Source organism: Balaenoptera acutorostrata, chromosome 12 (assembly GCF_949987535.1).
Source record: "Balaenoptera acutorostrata chromosome 12, mBalAcu1.1, whole genome shotgun sequence".
NCBI lineage: Eukaryota > Metazoa > Chordata > Mammalia > Artiodactyla > Balaenopteridae > Balaenoptera > Balaenoptera acutorostrata.
In genome coordinates this window covers 26,343,245-26,366,357 of record NC_080075.1, presented here as the reverse complement: position 1 = coordinate 26,366,357, position 23,113 = coordinate 26,343,245, and the positions used below count along the sequence as shown (strand labels likewise).

Here is a 23,113-nt window from a genome sequence, read left to right as displayed (position 1 = left end):
CAAAATGTGGTATATGCATACAATGGAATATTACTCACAGTCTTAAAAAAGAATGAAGTTCTGACACATGCACAACATGGATGAACCTTGAGGACATTATGCTAAGTGAAGTAAGCCAGTCACAAAAGAACAAATATGGTATGATTCCACATATATGAAGCACCTAGAGTAGTCAAATTCATAGACAGAAGGCAGAATGGTGGTTGTCAGAGGTTGGGAGAAGGGAGAAATAGGAAATTATTGTTTAATGGGTACAGAGTACAAAGTTTCAGTTTTGCAAGATGAAAAGTGTTCTGGATATGGATAATGATAATGGTTGCAAAACAAAGTATATGTACTTGATGCCACTGAGCTGTACACTTAAAAATGGTTAAAATAGCAAATTTTATGTTATACATATTTTACAATATTTTAAATTAATAATAATAATAATAAATATAAGATGTTAATGAGATACAACAATGAATTTTTTTTAAACATCTTTATTGAAATATAATTGCCTTACAATGGTGTGTTAGCTTCTGCTTAATAACAAAGTGAATCAGTTATACATATACAATATGTTCCCATATCTCTTCCCTCTTGCATCTCCCTCCCTCCCACCCTCCCCATCCCACCCCTCTAGGTGGTCACAAAGCACCGAGCTGATCTCCCTGTGCTATGCGGCTGCTTCCCACTAGCTATCTATTTTACATTTGGTAGTGTATATATGTCCATGACAATCTCTCACCCTGTCACATCTCACCCCACCCACTCCCCATATCGTCAAGTCCATTCTCTAGTAGGTCTGTGCCTTTATTCCCATCTTGCCACTAGGTTCTTCATGACCGTTTTTTTTTTTCCCCTTAGATTCCGTATATATGTGTTAGCATACTGTATTTGTTTTTCTCTTTCTGACTTACTTCACTCTGTACGACAGACTCTAACTCCATCCACCTCATTACAAATACCTCCATTTCATTTCTTTTTATGGCTGAGTAATATTCCATTGTATATATGTGTCACATCTTCTTTATCCATTCATCCAATGATGGACATTTAGGTTGCTTCCATGTCCTGTCTATTGTAAATAGAGCTGCAATGAACATTTTGGTACATGACTCTTTTTTTTTTTTTTTTTTAGTGTGTTAGCTTCTGCTTTATAACAAAGTGAATCAGTTATACATATACAATATGTTCCCATTTCTCTTCCCTCTAGCATCTCCCTCCCTCCCACCCTCCCCATCCCACCCCTCTAGGTGGTCACAAAGCACCGAGCTGATCTCCCTGTGCTATGCGGCTGCTTCCCACTAGTTATCTATTTTACATTTGGTAGTGTATATATGTCCATGACACTCTCTCACCCTGTCACATCTCACCCCACCCCCTCCCCATATCCTCAAGTCCATTCTCTAGTAGGTCTGTGTCTTTATTCCCGTCTTGCCACTAGGTTCTTCATGGCCTTTTTTTTTTTCCCCTTAGATTCCGTATATATGTGTTAGCATACTGTCTTTGTTTTTCTCTTTCTGACTTACTTCACTCTGTATGACAGACTCTAACTCCATCCACCTCATTACAAATACCTCCATTTCATTTCTTTTGATGGCTGAGTAATATTCCATTGTATATATGTGCCACATCTTCTTTATCCATTCATCTGTTGATGGACATTTAGGTTGCTTCCATGTCCTGGCTATTGTAAATAGAGCTGCAATGAACATTTTGGTACATGACTCTTTTTTTTTTTTTTTCTCAAACATCTTTATTGAAGTATAATTGCCTTACAATAGTGTGTTAGCATCTGCTTTATAACAAAGTGAATCAGTTATACATATACAATATGTTCCCATTTCTCTTCCCTCTTGCATCTCCCTCCCTCCCACCCTCCCCATCCCACCCCTCCAGGTGGTCACAAAGCACCGAGCTGATCTCCCCGTGCCATGCGGCCGCCTCCCACCAGCCATCCATTCCACATTTGGCAGTGTATACATGTCCATGACCCTCTCCTACCCCGTCACATCCCACCCCACCCCCTCCCCACATCCCCAAGTCCATTCTCCAGTAGGTCTGTGTCTTTATTCCTGTCTTGCCACTAGGTTCTTCATGGCCTTTTTTTTTTTTTCCCTTAGATTCCATATATATGTGTTAGCATACTGTATTTGTTTTTCTCTTTCTGACTTACTTCACTCTGTATGACAGACTCTAACTCCATCCACCTCATTACAAATACCTCCATTTCATTTCTTTTGATGGCTGAGTAATATTCCATTGTATATATGTGCCACATCTTCTTTATCCATTCATCTGTCGATGGACACTTAGGTTGCTTCCATGTCCTGGCTATTGTAAATAGAGCTGCAATGAACATTTTGGTACATGACTCTTTTTGACCTATGGTTTTCTCAGGGTATATGCCCAGTAGTGGGATTGCTGGGTCGTATGGTAGTTCTATTTGTAGTTTTTTAAGGAACCTCCATACTGTTCTCCATAGTGGCTGTATCAATTTACATTCCCACCAACAGTGCAAGAGTGTTCCCTTTCCTCCACACCCTCTCCAGCATTTACTGTTTCTAGATTTTTTGATGATGGCCATTCTGACCGGTGTGAGATGATATCTCATTGTAGTTTTGATTTGCATTTCTCTAATGATTAATGACGTTGAGCATTCTTTCATGTGTCTGTAGGCCATCTGTATATCTTCTTTGGAGAAATATCTATTTAGATCTTCTGCCCATTTTTGGATTGGGTTGTTCGTTTTTTTGTTATTGAGCTGCATGAGCTCCTTGTAAATCTTGGAGATTAATCCTTTGTCAGTTGCTTCATTTGCAAATATTTTCTCCCATTCTGAGGGTTGTCTTTTGGTCTTGTTTATGGTTTCCTTTGCTGTGCAAAAGCTGTTAAGTTTCATTGGGTCCCATTTGTTTATTTGTGTTCTTATTTCCATTTCTCTGGGAGCTGGGTCAAAAACAATCTTGCTGTGATGTATGTCATAAAGTGTTCTGCCTATGTTTTCCTCTAAGAGTTTGATAGTGTCTGGCCTTACACTTAGGTCTTTAATCCATTTTGAGTTTATTTTTGTGCATGGTGTCAGGGAGTGTTCTAATTTCATACTTTTACATGTTCCTGTCCAATTTTCCCAGCACCACTTATTGAAGAGGCTGTCTTTTCTCCACTGTATATGCTTGCCTCCTTTATCAAAGATAAGGTGACCATATGTGTGTGGGTTTATCTCTGGGCTTTCTATCCTGTTCCACTGATGTATATTTCTGTTTTTCTGCCAGTACCAAACTGTCTTGATTACTGAAGCTTTGTAATATAGTCTGAAGTCAGGGAGCCTGATTCCCCCAGCTCCATTTTTCATTCTCAAGATTGCTTTGGCTATTCGGGGTCTTTTGTGTTTCCATACAAATTGTGAAATTTTTTGTTCTAGTTCTGTGAAAAATGCCAGTGATAGTTTGATAGGGATTGCATTGAATCTGTAGATTGCTTTGGGTAGTAGAGTCAATTCACAATGTTGATTCTTCCAATCCAGGAACATGGTATATCTCTCCATCTATTTGTATCATCTTTAATTTCTTTCATCAGTGTCTTATAATTTTCTGCATACAGGTCTTTTGTCTCCTTAGGTAGGTTTATTCCTAGATATTTTATTCTTTTTGTTACAATGGTAAACGGGAGTGTTTTCTTAATTTCACTTTCAGATTTTTCATCATTAGTGTATAGAAATGCAAGAGATTTCTGTGCATTAATTTTGTATCCTGCTACTTTATCAAATTCATTGATTAGCTCTAGGAGTTTTCTGGTAGCATCTTTAGGATTCTCTATGTATAGTATCATGTCATCTGCAAACAGTGACAGCTTTACTTTTTCTTTTCCGATTTGGATTCCTTTTATTTCTTTTTCTTCTCTGATTGCTGTGGCTAACACTTCCAAAACTATGTTGAATAATAGTGGTGAGAGTGGGCAACCTTGTCTTGTTCCTGATCTTAGTGGAAACGGTTTCAGTTTTTCACCATTGAGGACAATGTTGGCTGTGGGTTTGTCATATATGGCCTTTATTATGTTGAGGAAAGTTCCCTCTATGCCTACTTTCTGCAGGGCTTTTATCATAAATGGGTGTTGAATTTTGTCGAAAGCTTTCTCTGCATCTATTGAGATGATCATATGGTTTTTCTCCTTCAATTTGTTAATATGGTGTATCACGTTGATTGATTTGCGTATATTGAAGAATCCTTGCATTCCTGGAGTAAACCCCACTTGATCATGGTGTATGATCCTTTTAATGTGCTGTTGGATTCTGTTTGCTAGTATTTTGTTGAGGATTTTTGCATCTATGTTCATCAGTGATATTGGCCTGTAGTTTTCTTTCTTTGTGACTTCTTTGTCTGGTTTTGGTATCAGGGTGATGGTGGCCTCGTATAATGAGTTTGGGAGTGTTCCTCCCTCTGCTATATTTTGGAAGAGTTTGAGAAGGATAGGTGTTAGCTCTTCTCTAAATGTTTGATAGAATTCACCTGTGAAGCCATCTGGTCCTGGGCTTTCGTTTGTTGGAAGGTTTTTAATCACAGTTTCAATTTCAGTGCTTGTGATTGGTCTGTTCATATTTTCTATTTCTTCCTGGTTCAGTCTCGGCAGTTTGTGCATTTCTAAAAATCTGTCCATTTCTTCCAGGTTGTCCATTTTATTGGCATAGAGTTGCTTGTAGTAATCTCTCATGATCTTTCGTATTTCTGCAGTGTCAGTGGTTACTTCTCCTTTTTCATTTCTAATTCTATTGATTTGAGTCTTCTCCCTTTTTCTCTTGATGAGTCTGGCTAATGGTTTGTCAATTTTGTTTATCTTCTCAAAGAACCAGCTTTTAGTTTCATTGATTTTTGCTATTGTTTCCTTCATTTCTTTTTCATTTATTTCTGACCTGATCTTTATGATTTCTTTCCTTCTGCTGGCTTTGGGGTTTTGTTCTTCTTCTTTCTCTAATTGCTTAAGTTCAAGGTTAGCTTGTTTATTCAAGATGTTTCCTGTTTCTTGAGGTAGGCTTGTATTGCTATACACTTCCCTCTTAGCACCGCTTTTGCTGTGTCCCCTAGGTTTTGGGTCGTCGTGTCTCCATTGTCATTTGTTTCTAGGTATTTTTTGATTTCCCCTTTGATTTCTTCAGTGATCACTTCGTTATTAAATAGTGTATTGTGTAGCCTCCATGTGTTTGTATTTTTTACAGATCTTTTCCTGTAATTGATATCTAGTCTCATAGCGTTGTGGTCGGAAAAGGGACTTGATACGATTTCAATTTTCTTAAATTTACCAAGGCTTGATTTGTGACCCAAGATATGATCTATCCTGGAGAATGTTCCATGAGCACTTGAGAAAAATGTGTATTCTGTTGTTTTTGGGCGGAATGTCCTATAAATATCAATTAAGTCCATATTGTTTAATGTATCATTTAAAGCTTGTGTTTCCTTATTTATTTTCATTTTGGATGATCTGTCCATTGGTGAAAGTTGGGTGTTAAAGTCCCCTACTATGATTGTGTTGTTGTCGATTTCCCCTTTTATGGCTGTTAGTATTTGCCTTATGTATTGAGGTGCTTCTATGTTGGGTGCATAAATATTTACAATTGTTATACCTTCCTCTTGGATCGATCCCTTGATCATTATATAGTGTCCTTCTTTGTCTCTTGTAATATTCTTTATTTGAAAGTCTATTTTGTCTGATATGAGAATTGCTACTCCAGCTTTCTTTTGATTTCCATTTGCATGGAATATCTTTTTCCATCCCGTCACTTTCAGTCTGTATGTGTCTCTAGGTCTGAAGTGGGTCTCTTGTAGACAGCATATATATGGGTCTTGTTTTTGTATCCATTCAGCCAGCCTGTGTCTTTTGGTGGGAGCATTTAATCCATTTACATTCAAGGTAATTATCGATATATATGTTCCTATTCCCATTTTCTTAACTGTTTTGGGTTCGTTATTGTAGGTGTTTTCCTTCTCTTGTGTTTCTTGCCTAGAGAAGTTCCTTTAGCATTTGTTGTAAAGCTGGTTTGGTGGTGCTGAACTCTCTCAGGTTTTCCTTGTCTGTAAAGGTTTTAATTTCTCCATCACATCTGAATGAGATTCTTGCTGGGTAGAGTAATCTTTGTTGTAGGTTTTTCTCCTTCATCACTTTAAATATATCCTGCCACTCCATTCTGGCTTGCAGAGTTTCTGCTGAAAGATCAGCTGTTAACCTTATGGGGATTCCCTTGTGTGTTATTTGTTGTTTTTCCCTTGCTGCTTTGAATATGTTTACTTTATATTTAATTTTTGACAGTTTGATTAATATGTGTCTTGGCGTGTTTCTCCTTGGATATATCCTATATGGGACTCTCTGTGCTTCCAGGACTTGACTAACTATTTCCTTTCCCATATTAGGGAAGTTTTCAACTATAATCTCTTCAAAAGTCCCTTTCTTTTTCTCTTCTTCTTCTGGGGCCCCTATAATTCGAATGTTGGTGCGTTTAATGTTGTCCCAGCGGTCTCTGAGACTGTCCTCAGTTCTTTTCATTCTTTTTTCTTTATCCTGCTCTGCAGTAGTTATTTCCACCATTTTATCTTCCAGGTCACTTATCCTTTCTTCTGCCTCAGTTATTCTGCTATTGATCCCATCTAGAGTATTTTTAATTTCATTTATTGTGTTTCTTATCGTTGCTTGGTTCCTCTTTAGTTCTTCTACGTCCTTGTTAAATGTTTCTTGCATTTTGTCTATTCTACTTCCAAGATTTTGGATCATCCTTACTATCATTATTCTGAATTCTTTTTCAGAAAAATGAAATAGAATAGACTACCTATTTCCTCTTCATTTGTTAGGTCTGGTGTGTTTTGACCCCACTCCTTCATCTGCTGTGTGTTTTTCTGTCGTCTCATTTTGCTTATCTTACTGTGTTTGGGGTCTCCTTTTCACAGGCTGCAGGTTCCTAGGTCCCGTTGTTTTTGGTATCTGTCCCCAGTGGCTAAGGTTGGTTCAGTGGGTTGTGTAGGCTTCCTGGTGGAGGGAACTAGTGCCTGAGTTCTGGTGGATGAGGCTGGATCTTGTCTTTCTGGTGAGCACGTCCACGTCTGGTGGTGTATTTTGGGGTGTCTGTGGCCTTATTATGATTTTAGGCAGCCTCTCTGCTAATGGATTGGACTGTGTTACTGTCTTGCTAGTTGTTTGGCATAGGGTGTCCAGCACTGTAGCTTGCTGGTTGTGGAGTAAAGCTGGGTCTTGATGCTGAGATGGAGATCTCTGAGAGATTTTTGCCGTTTGGTATTACGTGGAGCTGGGAGGTCTCTTGTGGACCAGTGTCCTGAAGTTGGCTCTCCCACCTCAGAGGCATGGCCCTGATGCCTGGCTGGAGCACCAAGAGCCTTTTGTCCACACGACTCAGAGTAAAAGGTAGAAAAAATAGAAAGAAAGAAAGAAAGAAAGAGGCTACAATATAGTGAAATAAAATAAAGCTATTATAAAGCAAAGCTATACAGACAAAATCTCACCCAGAAGCATATACATATACACTCACAAAAAAAGGAAAAGGGGAAAAATTAATATCTCCTGCTCCCAAAGTCCACCTCTTGAATTTGGGATGGTTCGTTGTCTATTCAGGTATTCAACAGATGCAGGCACATCAAGTTGTTTGTGGAGTTTTAATCCGCTGCTTCTGAGGCTGCTGGGAGAGATTTCCCCTTCTCTTCTCTGTTCGCACAGCTCCTGGGGTTCAGCTTTGGATTTGGACCCGCCTCTGCGTGTAGGTCGCCTGAGGGCCTTTGTTCCCCGCCCAGACAGGATGGGGTTAAAGGAGCAGCTGCTTCGGGGGCTCTGGCTCACCCAGGCCGCGGGGAGGGAGGGGTACAGAGGAGGCGGGGCAAGCCTGCAGTGGCAGAGGCCGGCGTGACATTGCAGCAGCCTGAGGCGCGCCGTGCATTCTCCCGGGGAAGTTGTCCCCAGATCACGGGACCCTGGCAGTGGCGGGCTGCACAGGCTACCGGGAGGGGCGGTGTGGAGAGTGACCTGTGCTCGCACACAGGCTTTTTGGAGGCGGCAGCAGCAGCCCCAGCGTCTCATGCCCGTCTCTGGGGCCCGCGCTTATCACCACGGCTCACGCCAGTCTCTGGAGTTCATTTAGGTGGCGCTCTGAATCCCCTCTCCTTGCGTGCCATGAAACAAAGAGGCAAGAAAAAGTCTCTTGCCTCTTCGGCAGCTGCAGACTTTTTCCCGGTCTCCCTCCCAGCCAGCTGTGGTGCGTTAACCCCTTCAGGCTGTGTTCACGCCGCCAACCCCAGTCCTCTCCCTGCGATCCGACCAAAGCTGAGCCTCAGCTCCCAGCCCCGCCCGCCCCGGCGGGTGAGCAGACAAGCCTCTCGGGCTGCTGAGTGCTGCTCGGCGCTGAGCCTCTGTGTGGGAATCTCTCCGTTTTTTCCTCTGCGCCCCTGTTGCTGTGGGGTCCGCGCTGATAGCCGCGGCTCACGCCCGTCTCTGGAGTTCATTTAGGCGGCACTCTGAATCCCCTCTCCTCGCGCACCAGGAAACAAAGAGGCAAGAAAAAGTCTCTTGCCTCTTCGGCAGCTGCAGACTTTTTCCCGGACTCCCTCCCGGCTAGCTGTGGTGCACTAACCCCTTCAGGCTGTGTTCACGCCGCCAACCCCAGTCCTCTCTCTGGGATCCGATCGAAGCCCAAGCCTCAGCTCCCAGCCCCGCCCGCCCAGGCTGGTGAGTGCTGCTCAGCGCCGAGCCTCTGTGCAGGAATCTCTCCGCTTTGCCCTCCGCACCCCTGTGGCTGTGCTCTCCTCCATGGCTCCGAAGCTTCCCCCCTCTGCCACCCACAGTCTCTGCCCATGAAGGGGCTTCCTAGTGCATGGAAATCTTTCCTCCTTCACGGCTCCCTCCCACTGGTGCAGGTCCTGTCCCTATTTTGTCTCTGTTATTTCTTTTTTTTCTTTTGCCCTACCCAAGTATGGGGGGAGTTTCTTGCCTTTTGGGAGGTCTGACGTTTTCTGCCAGCGTTCAGTGGGTGTTCTGTAGGAGCAGTTCCACGTGTAGATGTATTTCTACTGTATCTGTGGGAAGGAAGGTGATCTCCGCGTCTTACTCTTCCGCCATCTTCTCTCCTCCCCCCAACAATGAATTTTAAAGGTTAAATTTTAAAGATTCTTTAGAGAATCCAGCAATCAAATATTGATTTTCAGTTAATGGGAATGGTAGCAGAATTATGAAGATATTAAAATTAAAGTCAAAATACTATATGATATCACTTATATGTGGAATATAAGAAATACAGCAAACTAGTGAATATAACAAAAAAGAAGAGGACTCGCAGATATAGAGAACAAACTAGTGCATCAGTGGGGAGAGGAAGGGGGGAGGGGCAATATAGAGTAGGGGATTCAGAAGTACAAACTGTTATGTATAAAATAAGCTACAAGGACATATTGTACAACACAGGGAATATAGCCGATATTTTATAATAATTAAAAATGGAGTATAACCTTTAAAAACTGTGGGGACTTCCCTGGTGGCAGTGTGGTTAAGAATCCACCTGCCAATTCAGAGGACTCAGGTTCAATCCCTGGTCCAGAAAGATCCCACATGCCATGGAGCAACTAAGCCCATGAGCCACAACTACTGAGCCTACGCTCTAGAGCCCGCAAGCCCCAACTACTGAAGCCCGTGTGCCTAGAGAAATCAAGTCAAAAAAAAAAAAAAAAGAAAGAAAGAAAAAAAAGAAAAGACTAACACCTCTTGGCCCTCCATTAAAAAAACAAACAAACTGTGAATCACTGTATTTTACACTTGTAGTTTATAGAATATTGTATATCAACTACACTTTGATTTAAAAAATTGAAGTCAATAAAATTCTAATTTATATCAAATTATGGATATGCTTAATTTTAAGTAAAACATGTTATTATCTCACTTATAAAAACATTGAATGTAAATAATTGTAATCTATCACATTTATAGATTAAGAGGAAAAACATACCATGTCAATGGAGGCAAAAATGGGTTTGTGTAAAAATTAATAAAAATTCATGTTTTATTTAAAAAGAAAGGTCTAATGCAGTAAAGCTCCAAATCCTCCAGACTCTTTTCTTGTCTATCAAAGTATTAGAATATTTTTCTAATATTGCACCTATGATATTGCAATTGGAATTATTGGTTTACTGAAGAGACTTCTTACAAGTTCTTGTTACCCTGGTACCTAGCATGGTGCCTGATGAAAGGAGGTTCTCAGTAAATTCTGGCTGGCTGAAAAACAGAAAGAGCAATTAGGCATGAGCTTTGTATGCATGAGTAAGTTCCAGAGAGTATTTCTGAACAGGTCTTAGAGTGAACCACTTTGAAGACTAAAAGGACACCAGGGCTGACTGGTTCTGAGTGAGGTGCCAAGCAGGGTACTTCCTCAGGACTATGAGAGGACCACATGCAAGACAGAAGCTTAACCATGGCACAGAAATTCTTCCTGCAAGTCTGTCCATGCCCCAGGCACTAATGGAGAGGGTTGCAGGAGCCAGAGGTAAAAGAAAGGAGGACAAAGAAGGCAGGCTGAGGGTCAGGAAAGACAACTGCTGGTGCGCCATCCTATAGAGTGACCAGGAAAACCCCCTATGGTCCATGTAGCACAAGTCAACGTAGAGCCGGGGTCAGTACACCTTTATAACTTTACTATAAAAGGGCTCTGAGGGCTATATACTCTCGGCCTCAATGACTCAACTTTTGTCATCATGGTGTCAAAACCACCACAAACAACCATAAACGAATGAGTGTGGCTGTGTTACAATAAAACCTTATTTTCAAAAGTAGGTGGTGGACCCAGATTGGTCCATGGACCATACATAGTCTGCAGCCCTCTGGCCTAGATTCTTACTACTCAAATTGTGGTACAAGGACCAGCAGGATTGACATCACTTAGGAGCTTGTTAGATCTGCATAATCTTGGGCACCCAGACCTTTGGAATCAAACTCTCATTTTGTAAGATGCCCAATAGAGTTTGCAAAATGCTCTGCCTGATCTCTGTGATCCCCTTCAGCCTGAGCACTCAGATATTATAACAGCATAGGCTTAGGAGGAGTTTCACTTAATGCATCGTTTATAAATCTGATCTAGGGTAAGAAGGCAAGTCCTTCATGAGGACACTGAGACAGAGGGCAGGACTCAGCATATGAGATTCTGTTCAGGGCAGCTGCCAATGAGATAAGGTCTGCAGAAGTAAGATAAGTGATGACTCCCAGAGCCAAACTCTATTACCAAACCCTCTCCCTGAGCCCTCCCTTAATAGTGATGAAACAACTCCAGGTAGTTCTAGACACTTTCCACTGGTGATTTGCCCTGTAATTAAAACATTTCTGCATCTCCTACTGTGATGGTTAATTTTGAGTCAACTTGACTGGCCATGGGATGTCCAGATTAAACATTATGTCTGGGTGTGTCTATGAAGGTGTTTCCAGATAAGATTAGCAATAGGTGGACTAACTAAAGTAGATTGCCCTCCCCAGTATGAATGGGCATTATCCAATCCATTGAGAACCTGAATAGAACAAAAGGCAGAGGAAGGAGGAACTTGCCTCTTTTTTCCTGCCTCACTGCTGAATTGGAGCATCACATCTCATCTTGTCTTCTCTGGCCTCAGACTGAGATTTACACAATTCGTTCCCCTGGTTCTCAGGCTTTTGGACTTGGACTGAACTACACCACTGGCTTTCCTGTGTCTCCATGTTGCAAGGTTGTGTATGGCAAATCATGGGACTTCTCAACCTCTATGATTATGTGAGCCGATTCTTCATAATAATAATAATCTATTGTTATATATTTATGTAAAAGTATATATATATATTTGTTTCTGTTTCTGTTTCTCTGGAGAACCCTAATACACTTAACCAATATAAAGGTAAGGAGCATGAAGAACTCATCCACCTACAAGTGAAATTTTGTGCTCTAGTCCTCAAGGAAATTCCTTATCACTGGTTAGTTCCTAAAATAGTGATCCTCAACCTTGGGCAGTGTGCTCCCCAGGGTACAGTTGGTTGTCACAACTGCAGTGGAGGTTGATATTGGCATCTAGTAGGAGGCAAGGATACTGCTAAAATCCTACAATGTATAGAACAGCACCCCCACAACAAAGAACTATCTGGCCCCAAATGTTAATGCATCAAGGTTGAGAAACCCTGTTCTAGAACAAACATCATTACCTCATTGATCAACTTAAGAAACTCTCAGTGTTTGTGAACCTCATGCACATCATCATTACAGCGAGAAAGGTGTCAGAGAGAGGTCTGCTTGGCAGCTCCTAGCGGCCTTGCTCAGGACACCACAAGTCCAAGCTCTGGGCCACAAATTCAATGTTCCATGACCAGAAGTAAATAGACTTGGGGAGAACAAATCACATCAACCAAGCCCTCAAGAAAATACAACATCAGGGGACTTCCCTGGTGGCGCAGTGGTTAAGAATCTGCCTGCCAATGCAGGGCACACGGGTTCAAGCCCTGGTCCAGGAAGATCCCACATGCCACAGAGCAACTAAGCCCATGCGCCACAACTACTGAAGTCTGCGTGCCGAGAGCCCGTGCTCTGCAACAGAGAAGCCACCGCAACAGAGAAGCCACTGCAACAAGAGAAGACACTGCAATGAGAAGCCCATGCACTGCAATGAAGAGTAGTCCCCTCTTGCTGCAACTAGATAAACCCCAAGTGCAGCAATGAAGACCCAATGCAAAAATAAAATAAATAAATTTATTTTTAAAAAAAGAAAGAAAAAAGAAAATACAACATCAACCAATACCAGTTTATTAATTCATAACTGGAGAGCCACCTGGCATAAGATCTAGATCAGATTCTCTTCTAGACAAGTTGAACCTGGGGATTACCTTGGCTAGGGCAGAATTACAACTAAGCAGCCATATATTTTCAAAACCAGGGTTTTCTCCCTGTGATTATCCATTAGATTAATCCCACACCATTCTAGGGGAAAATTATGTCTAGAGAACACTCTAGGGCCAGTAAACCAGCATTGCAGCACACTTTCTTTGGACAGCACCTACTAATTCTTATATTTCTTACTCTTTGACAGCTTTCTTTCATCTATGACCCAAAGCTCCTTCACCTAATTACTGAAAACCTGTGGCACAATTGAAGAGACAGCTTCTTTCCATCACCTACCTCTCAGAATTTTGTCTTCCTGTACACATGCTGGCCTCCTGATGAAGATGACAAGCTGGCTTATAAGCACCATCTCTTAAACTGAATGACTAATTGCATGCATTGTATGCCATTTTCACTGGTTTCCATATTAGAGATAACTTATTTCCCAGTGCTGCAAATTCATGTTCTCTGGAACCTTGAGTCTACCCACCTATACTGAGTGTAACCACTGGATATACAAAATGAAGTATGCCTGGTGATAGTACATTTCATCTTATATTTCAGTAGCAGCAGTGCGCATCCCTGGTATATAAGCCATCATGCAGATGACTATCTCATCACACGGTGTGCAAAGGGTCGTAAAAAAGTCTTATTTTCAGGACTTCCCTGGTAGTCCATTGGTTAATACTCTGCGCTTCCAATGCAAGGGGCACCGGTTCAATCAATGGTCGGGGAACTAAGATCCCACGTACCACGCAGCACATCCAAAAAAACATAAATGAAAAACAAAACAAAAAAATCTTATTATCCCCTTAGCTACCTGGGAAGAGGTGTACTGTTAAGAGTAGAGGAGTATCTGGTTAGAATGGTTCATCCTTGGAGATGCTAGTATCAGACAGTAGAAGCTCTGAAACTTGGTTGGCCTCAGTTGGCTTCTCAAGCTCTGAAAGAAAAGAAAAATGGCCTAAAAAATATCAGAGAGCCATCACATGGCTGAGAGATCACATCATGCCTTAGACCTGGTGTTGTTATGAACTGCTTAGCAGAGAAACCTTGGTGGTCTTTGTCTGGACCCCTGAAGATATGAAATAGCATTCCCTGAAAAGATAAAGTCCACTGCCAGAGTTTAATCTGGAATTTGAACCAGACAGCCAGAGAAACCAACCTCCCAAGGTCAGAGCAAAAAAGGAAGCTAAGGGTAAAAAATCAAAAGATGTATGCTTCCTCTTCCCTCCTGTCAGCCAAAACCCACAAAATAGCTACAGTGGTTCCTGTGTGGCTCCTCATCAGTGAAGTTTGCAAGCCAGCCTCTGTGGAACAGGAAGCGAGGAATTTTAGTTTCCAGATAGTAATGCCCAGATGGGCCATGAAATGAAGTCTCATGCAGCTCTGTGGGCACAAAAAACCTGGACATGCTGCCAAGTGGATTCCCACAGCCTGTATCTTCCATCAAGAAATCTCAAGGCCTCTGTTCAACCTAGCTAGAGAAGCCACCAGGGGTCTCTGAAAGACCTAGATTACACACAGCTCCTTTAGGTTGCCAGTTTCATTTAGAATTATGTAGAAAAAAATGAAATCAGTCACAGAGGTCCCAGAGCCCTAAGCAGTTCCCTTGCTCCATGCATACACACTCATTCGTCATCACTGCTTCCTGACAGCTCCTGCAGCACCCGACTTTTGCTTATTTATTTACATCTTTACTTATCCCAGCTGCCTCTGCCTCACAAAGGATTTGTGGCATCCTCCTATCTCCATTTTACTGGTAAGGGCAAAAAAGCACAAGATCAGTAGTTCTTTAGAGACTCATGCAACAAAGCACGGAATCAGTTCTTTGAGTCCCACTCTCTCTCCACTCTACACTAAAGAAAACCATGCAAGGACTGACCTCAGTGTGGTCACATGGAGTCTGAGATGCAAAAGCTTGAATGGAAAAAATAACTCCCAGGGACTTCCCTGGGGACTTCCTTTCCCCCAGTGGTTAGGACTTTGTGCTTCCACTGTGGGGGCACGGGTTCGATCCCTGGTCAGGGAACTAAGATCCCACAAGCCACGCAGCATGGCCAAAAAAAGAAAAGAAAAATAGCTCCCACCTCACAGGATGGTAAGAGGATACACATGGCCCTGGAGAAATGACTGAGCAGAGAGAAACCCTGGCTTTCTCTACAGGACTGATAAACACCTATGGATGACACATCCAACATGCTAGCCTACCAGCTGTGTAGCTTCCTTTGCTCCACCAACCCTCCCCTCCAGCCCACTGCAGTAAACCACTTCCAAGGACATATCCTGGACTTTGTTTTCACTTAGAAAGGCACCACCTCTGAAGTCTGGGGTGTGAGCTCCTTAAGGGCAGGGACCACCTGGTCTCCATTCTTCTCTTTGTTCCTAGAGCTTCCCACAGTAAATGGAGAAAGCCGATGTTCAGTGACTGTTGGATGAATGACTCACACTCAGAAATCCCACTCTTCAACCAGATCTTTCTGTCTTCCTACTACTCTCACCCCTAGAATCAAAGTAAATGTGCTCTCCAACCTCTATGGTTCCTCAAGCTTCTTATACTCTCCAGCTCACCCAGTTAAGTCTCATCCTCCATTCACTTTTCTCTACACAGCCTGGCTACTATAACTACACTACACTTGGCTCTTACCAGGACCTTTCTGCCGCCCTCCCACCATCCCCAGGCCTAGCCCCAAGACCGCTCGAACCCTCACCTGCCAACTTTCTTGTCCAAAGGCTAAGTGTTTCTGAAAAAAAAAAATCATTCGTATTAGCACCATTGTAAATGTTTGGTTTACACCCTCAGTGAGGCCCTTATGTTGCTAGGAAAACTTCTAAGTCCCTTGCATTGTCCTTTCTCATTTCCAAGAGAAAATGTACCAAACCACTACCCCTTTCTTTTAGCCCCCTTCTCCATCCTCACCCTTCTTGTGCTTCCCATCTTCCCAGAGGAAACAGCAGCCAACTTACATGAACTGTAACTCCCTTCTCTTCCATCTGATCCTGACTTTCCTCCTACATTTCTCTAAGGGAGTTTTTACCTGTGCTTTTGATCAAATCTTTTCCTCCTTCTTCCTATAAGATTTCTTGTCATCAGTGATTCATCTTTCTTTTACCTTTCTTGTTTGACTGATCTCCATCTCTATCTATACAGAGGTAGGCAGATAGAAAGATATACTTTACTATATACTATTCACACAGAAAGACAGAGAGAGAAGGAGAGAAAGAGAGATTATATATGTATATAATTCTCTCTCTCAAACTTGCAGTTTCTCTCTTTCTCCTTCCCTTCTCTCCCCCACCTCCGTGTGTGTGTGAGGTATGTATATATGTCATATATTTACATATATACACACGAGATGTGTTTATGCAAAAACATGCATATATGTGCACATACATGTATGTATACACACACATGTCTTTCTCTTTCAAACATTTTCTCATTCTTTCCTAATCACTGTCAAAATCTCTCTCTTTCAATTTGCTGGTCTTATCCACAATAAACTTGCTTAATTGCCCTCACCCTTTTAAAAAAAAAATTTTTTTTTTTGCTGTGTTGTGTCTTCGTTGCTGTGCGCAAGCTTTCTCTGGTTGTGGCGAGTGGGGGCTACTCTTCGTTGCAGTGCACAGGCTTCTCATTGCAGTGGCTTTTCTTGTTGTGGAGCATGGGCTCTAGGCACGCAGGCTTCAGTAGTTGCAGCATGCGAGCTCAGTAGTTGTGGCTCATGGGCTCTAGAGCACAGGCTCAGTAGTTGTGGCACACAGGCTTAGTTGTGGGATCTTCCTAGACCAGGGATCAAACCCGTGTCACCTGCAGTGGCAGGTGGATTCTTAACCACTGCACCACCAGGGAAGTCCTGCTCTCACCCTTAAATTACCTTCCCTTTATTCAGCCTCCCTGCTAAACTTATACTTCCTCTCTCCATATTTTTTTACCACCATTCAATCCTTAGGGATCTCATGTCCCATCCTTCTCCATTTATGCTGCCTAGCACAGTGCCTGAGCACATAAGTTCTTTAAAATAAATTCTGTCATGGATATGAGTCAATGTTTTAGACACCTCTGTGATCTAATGTTTGACTCATAGTGAATGCTTCCATTGACTGAATGAATCTAAAAATGAACAAACATGGTTAGTGAGAGAGATCTGCAACCTAGCTAAGCAAACAGAATGAAGTATAAAAGCAATGTAAGTTAAGTGGTGTGGGTGCAGATGGGAAAGAGTAATTAATTCCAATAATAGGAGAGCAGTGGGCAGAACTCATAAAAACTTCATAGAGAGGTAAGATTTAAATTGAACTACTGAGTATTAATTTAATACAAATTATACTAATAACTCATACTTATGGAGACCTTCCTCTGTAACCAGGCAATGTTTTATGTAGAATATTTAAGAATATTTAATTTAAGAATATTAATTTATAACAATCCTGTGTTATTATTATTCTCATTTTTCAGATGGGAAAATTGAGGCACAGAGAGGTAGTGCTATACAAGATCACTCAGCTAGAAAATATTGGAGATGGAATTTAAACTCAGGCAGCCTATCTCTAGTGCTTTTAACTTCTAAACCATACTTCCCAGAGTAAAGAAATGTGCTAGAGACAAAAGGAATAATGTGAGGTAAGGTATATGGCATGTCTAGAGCAAAAGAGTAGGCAGAAGGATTTACTAGAAATTAAAGATGGAAAGGCAAAGTTGGAATTGGACCTTGGAGGATCTGCAGTGCCTTATAAAGGAGATGGAATTTTATTTTATGAACAATGTAATTAACAGAAGGGTGACATGGTCAGTTCTGCTCCCTAGGAAGAAAACACTGGCAGAAGTGGAGACTATGTTGGAGAAGTCAGAGATTATAGATTACAGTCTGAAAGAATCACTAGGGGTTAACTCAATAGTCCAGGTAAAGGATGAAAGTACCTGAAATCAAGATGGCTGAAATAAAATGGGGATGAAGCTGCTGAAGAAGTCAGTAACCCAGAAACCAAACCTAACAGTTGTAGACCAAAACAAAAGAAAACAAAGAAAAAAACACCAAATGCATGTTCTCTAGTCAAAAGACCAGTTAAGGGACGGTCTAGTGAGACAGAAAACTCTTAGACAATAACTACTCTACCCCAGCCAAACACCATAGGAAGAACTGTGGCCCCAGCTTACACCCATAACAGCAAAGGCTGAGTGGGGAGCCTAGACTTCCATCCTCAAGAGACTAAAAGAAGATACCCCAACGTCCCCATCAGAGTGGCATTAGAGAAGACCAAGTAGGGAAGGGAACTTTCATCCCAGACAGCTGGTAATGAGCCACCCTTCCTGGCAATATCAGTGGAGAACACACAGGACGCCTGGACTTCACCCCCACCCAGCTCCTCTCCCTCCCTGCTGGAGTAGTGTAATAGGAGGCCTAGTGAAGAGTCAGGACTTTCACCAACCTCAGTGGTTAGAAGCCCCACCATCACCAACATCATGTCAGTGGAGACCACATGGGATCTGGAACTCTCATTCTCACCCAACAGTAATAAGAAGCCAGTCAATAGATGCCAACACCAAGATGACAGAGATGTTAGAACTATCTGACAAGGATTCTAAAGCAGTCATGATAAAAAAACACTTCTAACAGCAATAATGAATATGCTTGAAATGAATTTTAAAAAATGGAATGCCTCAGCAAAGAAATAGAAAGCCTTAGCAAAGAAATGGAAGATATAAAGAAAAAAATGAAAATTTTAGGATTGAAAAAATAACCAAAATTAAAAACTAAGTAAATGAGATCAACAGTAGAGTGGAAAGGACAAAGGAAAGAATCAGTGAACTGGAAGGTAGTACAATAGAACCTACTCAGTTGGGCAATAGGGAGAAAATAGATTTAAAAAAAATTGAACAGAGCCTTAGGGACCTGTGAGACTATAACAAAAGATCTAACATTCGTGTCATTAGAATCAAAGAAGGAGAGGAAAAAGGCAGAAATGAAAAAGTGTTTTAAAAAATTAAGAAATAATATCTGTAAAATTCCCCTATTTAGGAAGAGATAAAAATCTACAGATATGAGAAGCTGACCAAATCTCCAAAGGATAGACTCAAAGAAATCCATGCCAATCCGAAGGATCAAGATGGCGGAGGAGTAGAAGGACGTGGAGTTCATCTCTCCCACAAATGCATTAAGAAAACATCTACAAATGAAACAGTTCTCACAGAACACCTGCTGAACACTAGCAGACCGCCTCAGACACCTAAAAGTGCAAAAAGAATCCCTGTGTAACCAGGTAAGATGAAAGAAAGAAGAAGGGAAAAGGAAGAGGAGAGGAAGCAGGATGGGACCTGCACCCCTAGCAGGGAGCTGAAGATGAGGAGAGCTTCTTGCATCTGGGGAAGCCCCCTCACCAGTGAGGAGATCACCTGGGACAGAAGGGGAGCTTCGGGGGCTTGGAGGAGAGCACAGCAACCGGTCTGTGGCAGGAAGGACAGACTGAGACCTACCCAGACGGTCCATGCCACAGCCCTGCATGCCCCAGCCTGAGACATGTGTCCATCAGTGTGGATGGGGGCTGGGTGCTAAAACGTGGGGTTTGGGGAGCAGACCCGGGGAGGGCACTGCTGTTGGCTGTGAGGAGACAGCCTGAGGGGATGGGAGTGAGGAGCTCTGCAACCTGGAATGCTCCTGGAGGAAGCCTGGACCACGATAGAAGAAAAGCACCATTGTTGAGTGACATGCAAAGGGCAGGGTCACCATTGCAGCCTCTCTCCTCATGTGCCAGCCCTGCCTCCACAGGCACTAGGGAGGGCTCCCGCCGGATCAGGCTCACACATCTCCGGCCATTGCCTCCTCTGCCCCCACCCCGCCTGGGTAATTTGCTTGCCCCAATTGCCTGGGTGGCCCACTCACCTGGATTGCTTCCTCGGCTCCCTCCCACCTGACAGGATCGTGTGCTCTGGCAGCCTTGGGAGCAGAGGCTGGTGGGTGGCCCACACTCAGAGGTGGGGCTGAAACAGCAGCTGAGCCCCAGGGGTTCTGTGACTAAGGAAGAAGAGCTGAAATCTCTCCTTGTGGCTGTGCAGATTGCGGAGTTAGACCTCCACAGACAGATTCCTAAATTCAGTGTCTGCAGAACATCCAAATGGACAAGTGCTCCTGCAGCTGAGACGGGTCTGGCTTTAGGACCTGTGGGCTTTATGGGCACATACAGGGGATGGGCAAGGCCAGAGTCGGAGCTGCCTCCATAGCAGGTCCAGGTACACAGTTACTGCAGTCCTGAGACCTGACCTCAGTGGATCTGTGATGGTGGCCTGGTGAAAACAACACATGAGAATCACCAGGGCCTATTGATGGCATACCCACAGTTAAGGTAGGACCGAGAGCAGTGCCAACAACAATGTACCTTGTGTGCCCACACAACGAATGAAAGGGGACACAACAGAGCACACTCACAGGTAAACAGCTACAGAGGAGGAATAGTCAGTGGATTCTCTCCCAGTGGGAGTGCTCCAATCCCACCTACCTTACACCGAAGATCAGAATCACAGCTAAGAAACAGATCTGGGGTCCTCTACTCCAACAAGTAGGGAGCAGACCACACCCCTGACAGGGCAGTGACAATCACAGAGCAAAGGGGAGGCTGCACTCCATATCCAGGGCAGGATCTGGCCATGACAACACCAGTCAAACCTCTTATTCAGGGGGATAACAGCCAGCATACACTGAGGAAAGAGATGGCAGTCATCCATACTAAAACCAGACCTTGGACCAAAAAAAATTATATATATATATATATATATATATATATATATATATATATAACCAACGAAGGCTACATAAGGACCTTCCCATATAAAAATACCTCTCCAAGACAGTTTGAGGGTCTGGCATCAGGAGGGAGAACCCCCAGAGCATTTAACCTTGAAGGCCAGCAGGGCTTGAGTGCAGGAGCTCCACAGGGCTGGGGGAAACAGAGACTTCACTCTTGGAGGGCACACACAAGTTGTCAACACAAAGCAGTACCTCCATAGGAACCTGGGTTACATCTACCTAGGGGTCTTGGAGGGCCTCCTGGGGAACCAGGCATTGGCAGTAGCTCACTGTGTGGCAAGGGGACTGGTAGCAGAGGCCCCAGGGAATATTAATTGGCATGTGCTCTCCTGGAAGTCCCCATTTTGGCACCAACACCTGGCTCCACCCAACAGCCTGCAGGCTCCAGTGCTGGAACAACTCAGGGCAAACAACCAACAAGACAGGAACACAGCACCACCCATCAGCAGACAGGCTGCCTAAAGTCATAATAAGCTCACAGACACACCAAAACACACTGCTTGACATGGCCCAGCCCACCAGAGGGACAAGACCCAGCTCCACCCAACAGAGGCAGGAACCTGGCCCTCCCACCAGAAAGCCTGCACAAGTCCCTGGACCAAACTCACCCAGACACCAGAAGCAAGAGGAAATACGATCCTACCACCTGTGGAAAGGAGACCACAACACAATAAGTTAGAGAAAATGAGATGACAGAGGAATATGTTGCAGACGAAGGAGCTAGGTAAAAACCTACAAGAACAACTAAATGAAGAGAAGATAGGCAATCTATCTGAAAAAGAATTCAGAGTAATGATAGTAAAGATGATCCAATATCTCAGAAAAAGAATGGAGGCATGGATCAAGAAGATACAAGAAATGTTTAACAAAGACCAAGAATAACTAAAGAACAAACAGAGAGGAACAATACAATAACTAAAATGAAAAATACACTAGAAGGAATCAATAGCAGAATAACTGAGGCAGAAGAATGGATAAGTGAGCAGGAAGATACAATTGTGGAAATCACTGCCACAGAACAGAATGAAGAAAAAAGAATGAAATGAAGGCTGTCTCAGAGACCTCTGGGACAACATTAAATACATCAACATTCGAATTATAGGGGTCCCAAGGAAGAAGAGAAAAAGAAGGGCCTGAGAAAATATTTGAAGAGATTATAGCCAAAAAATTCCCTAACATGGGAAAGGAAATAATCACCCAAGTCCAGGAAGTGTAGGGAGTCCCATACAGGATAAACCCAAGGATAAACATGCTGAGACACATAGTAATCAAACTAACAAAAATTAAATGCAAAGACAAAACATTAAAAGCAACAAGGGAAAAGCAACAAATAACATATAAGGGAATCCCCATAAGGTTATCAGCTGACTTTTCAGCAGAAACTCTGCAGGCCAGAAGGGAGTGCCATAATTTATTTAAAGTGATGAAAGGGAAAAAATATAACCAAGAATACTCTACCCAGCAAGGCTCTCATTCAGATTCAACAGAGAAATCAAAAGCTTCACAGACAAGTAAAAGCTAAGAGACTTCAGGATCACCAAACCAGCTTTATGACGAATGAAACAGTAACTTCTCTAGGCAGAGAAAAAAAAAGAGGCCACAAGTAGAAACAAGAAAATCACAAATGGGAAAGCTCACTGGTAAAAGCAAACACACAGTAACAGCAGGAAATCATCCATACACAAATATGATATCAAAACCAGCAACAGTAAGAAGACAAGAGTACAAATGCAGGAAATGGGAATTGCATTTGAAATTAAGAGACCAGCAACTTAAAACAACCTTGTATAAATAAAGACTGTTATATTAAAACCTCATGGAGGGACTTCCTTTGTGGCACAGTGGTTAAGAATCTGCCTGCCAATGGAGGAGACATGGGTTTGAGTCCTGGTCTAGGAAGATACCACATGCCACAGAGCAAATAAGCCTATGTGCCACAACTACTGAGCCTGTGCTCTACAGCCCATGAACCACAACTACTTAACCTGCATGCCACAACTACTGAAGCCCGTGTGCCTAGAGCCTGTGCTCTGAAATAAGAGAAGCCACCACAATGAGAAGCTCATGTACTGCAATGAAGAGTAGCCCCTACTCACCGCAACTAGAGAAAGCCCGTGCACAGCAACAAAGACCCAACACAGCCAAAAATAAATTAATTAATTAATTAAAAAAAAAAAAACTCTTGGGAAATGCAAACCAAAAAACTACAATAGATACACACACAAAAAAGTAAAAGCAACCCAAACACAGCACTAAAGATGGTCATCAAACCAAAAGAGAAGAGAACAAAGAACAAAAGAGGAAGGAAAGAAAAAAGACCTGCAAAAACAAACCCAAAACAATTAAGAAAATGGTGATAGTAATATGCATATCAATAATTATCTTAAATGTAAATGGATTAAATTCTCCAACCAAAAGACACAGACTTGCTGAATGGATACAACAATAAGAACCATATATATGCTGT

General features: G+C 42.6%; 1 protein-coding gene across 10 annotated transcripts in view; it reads right to left on the bottom strand.

Moving 5' to 3' along the window:
• EVA1A (eva-1 homolog A, regulator of programmed cell death) overlaps nt 1-23,113 on the bottom strand; it is an 84,733-nt gene that overhangs the window by 23,231 nt on the left and 38,389 nt on the right. For 3 of the 10 annotated variants that reach the window (XM_057558723.1, XM_057558726.1, XM_057558725.1), the window contains one exon: nt 13,668-13,790. The exons of 5 other annotated variants lie outside the window; for them this stretch is intronic. The gene's annotated coding sequence lies outside the window, so the exon portion shown is untranslated. Of the gene's footprint in view, nt 1-13,667; nt 13,791-15,558; nt 15,592-23,113 lie in introns of all 10 variants that reach the window. 2 more of the 10 variants (XM_057558727.1, XM_057558730.1) reach the window with 2 other exon arrangements.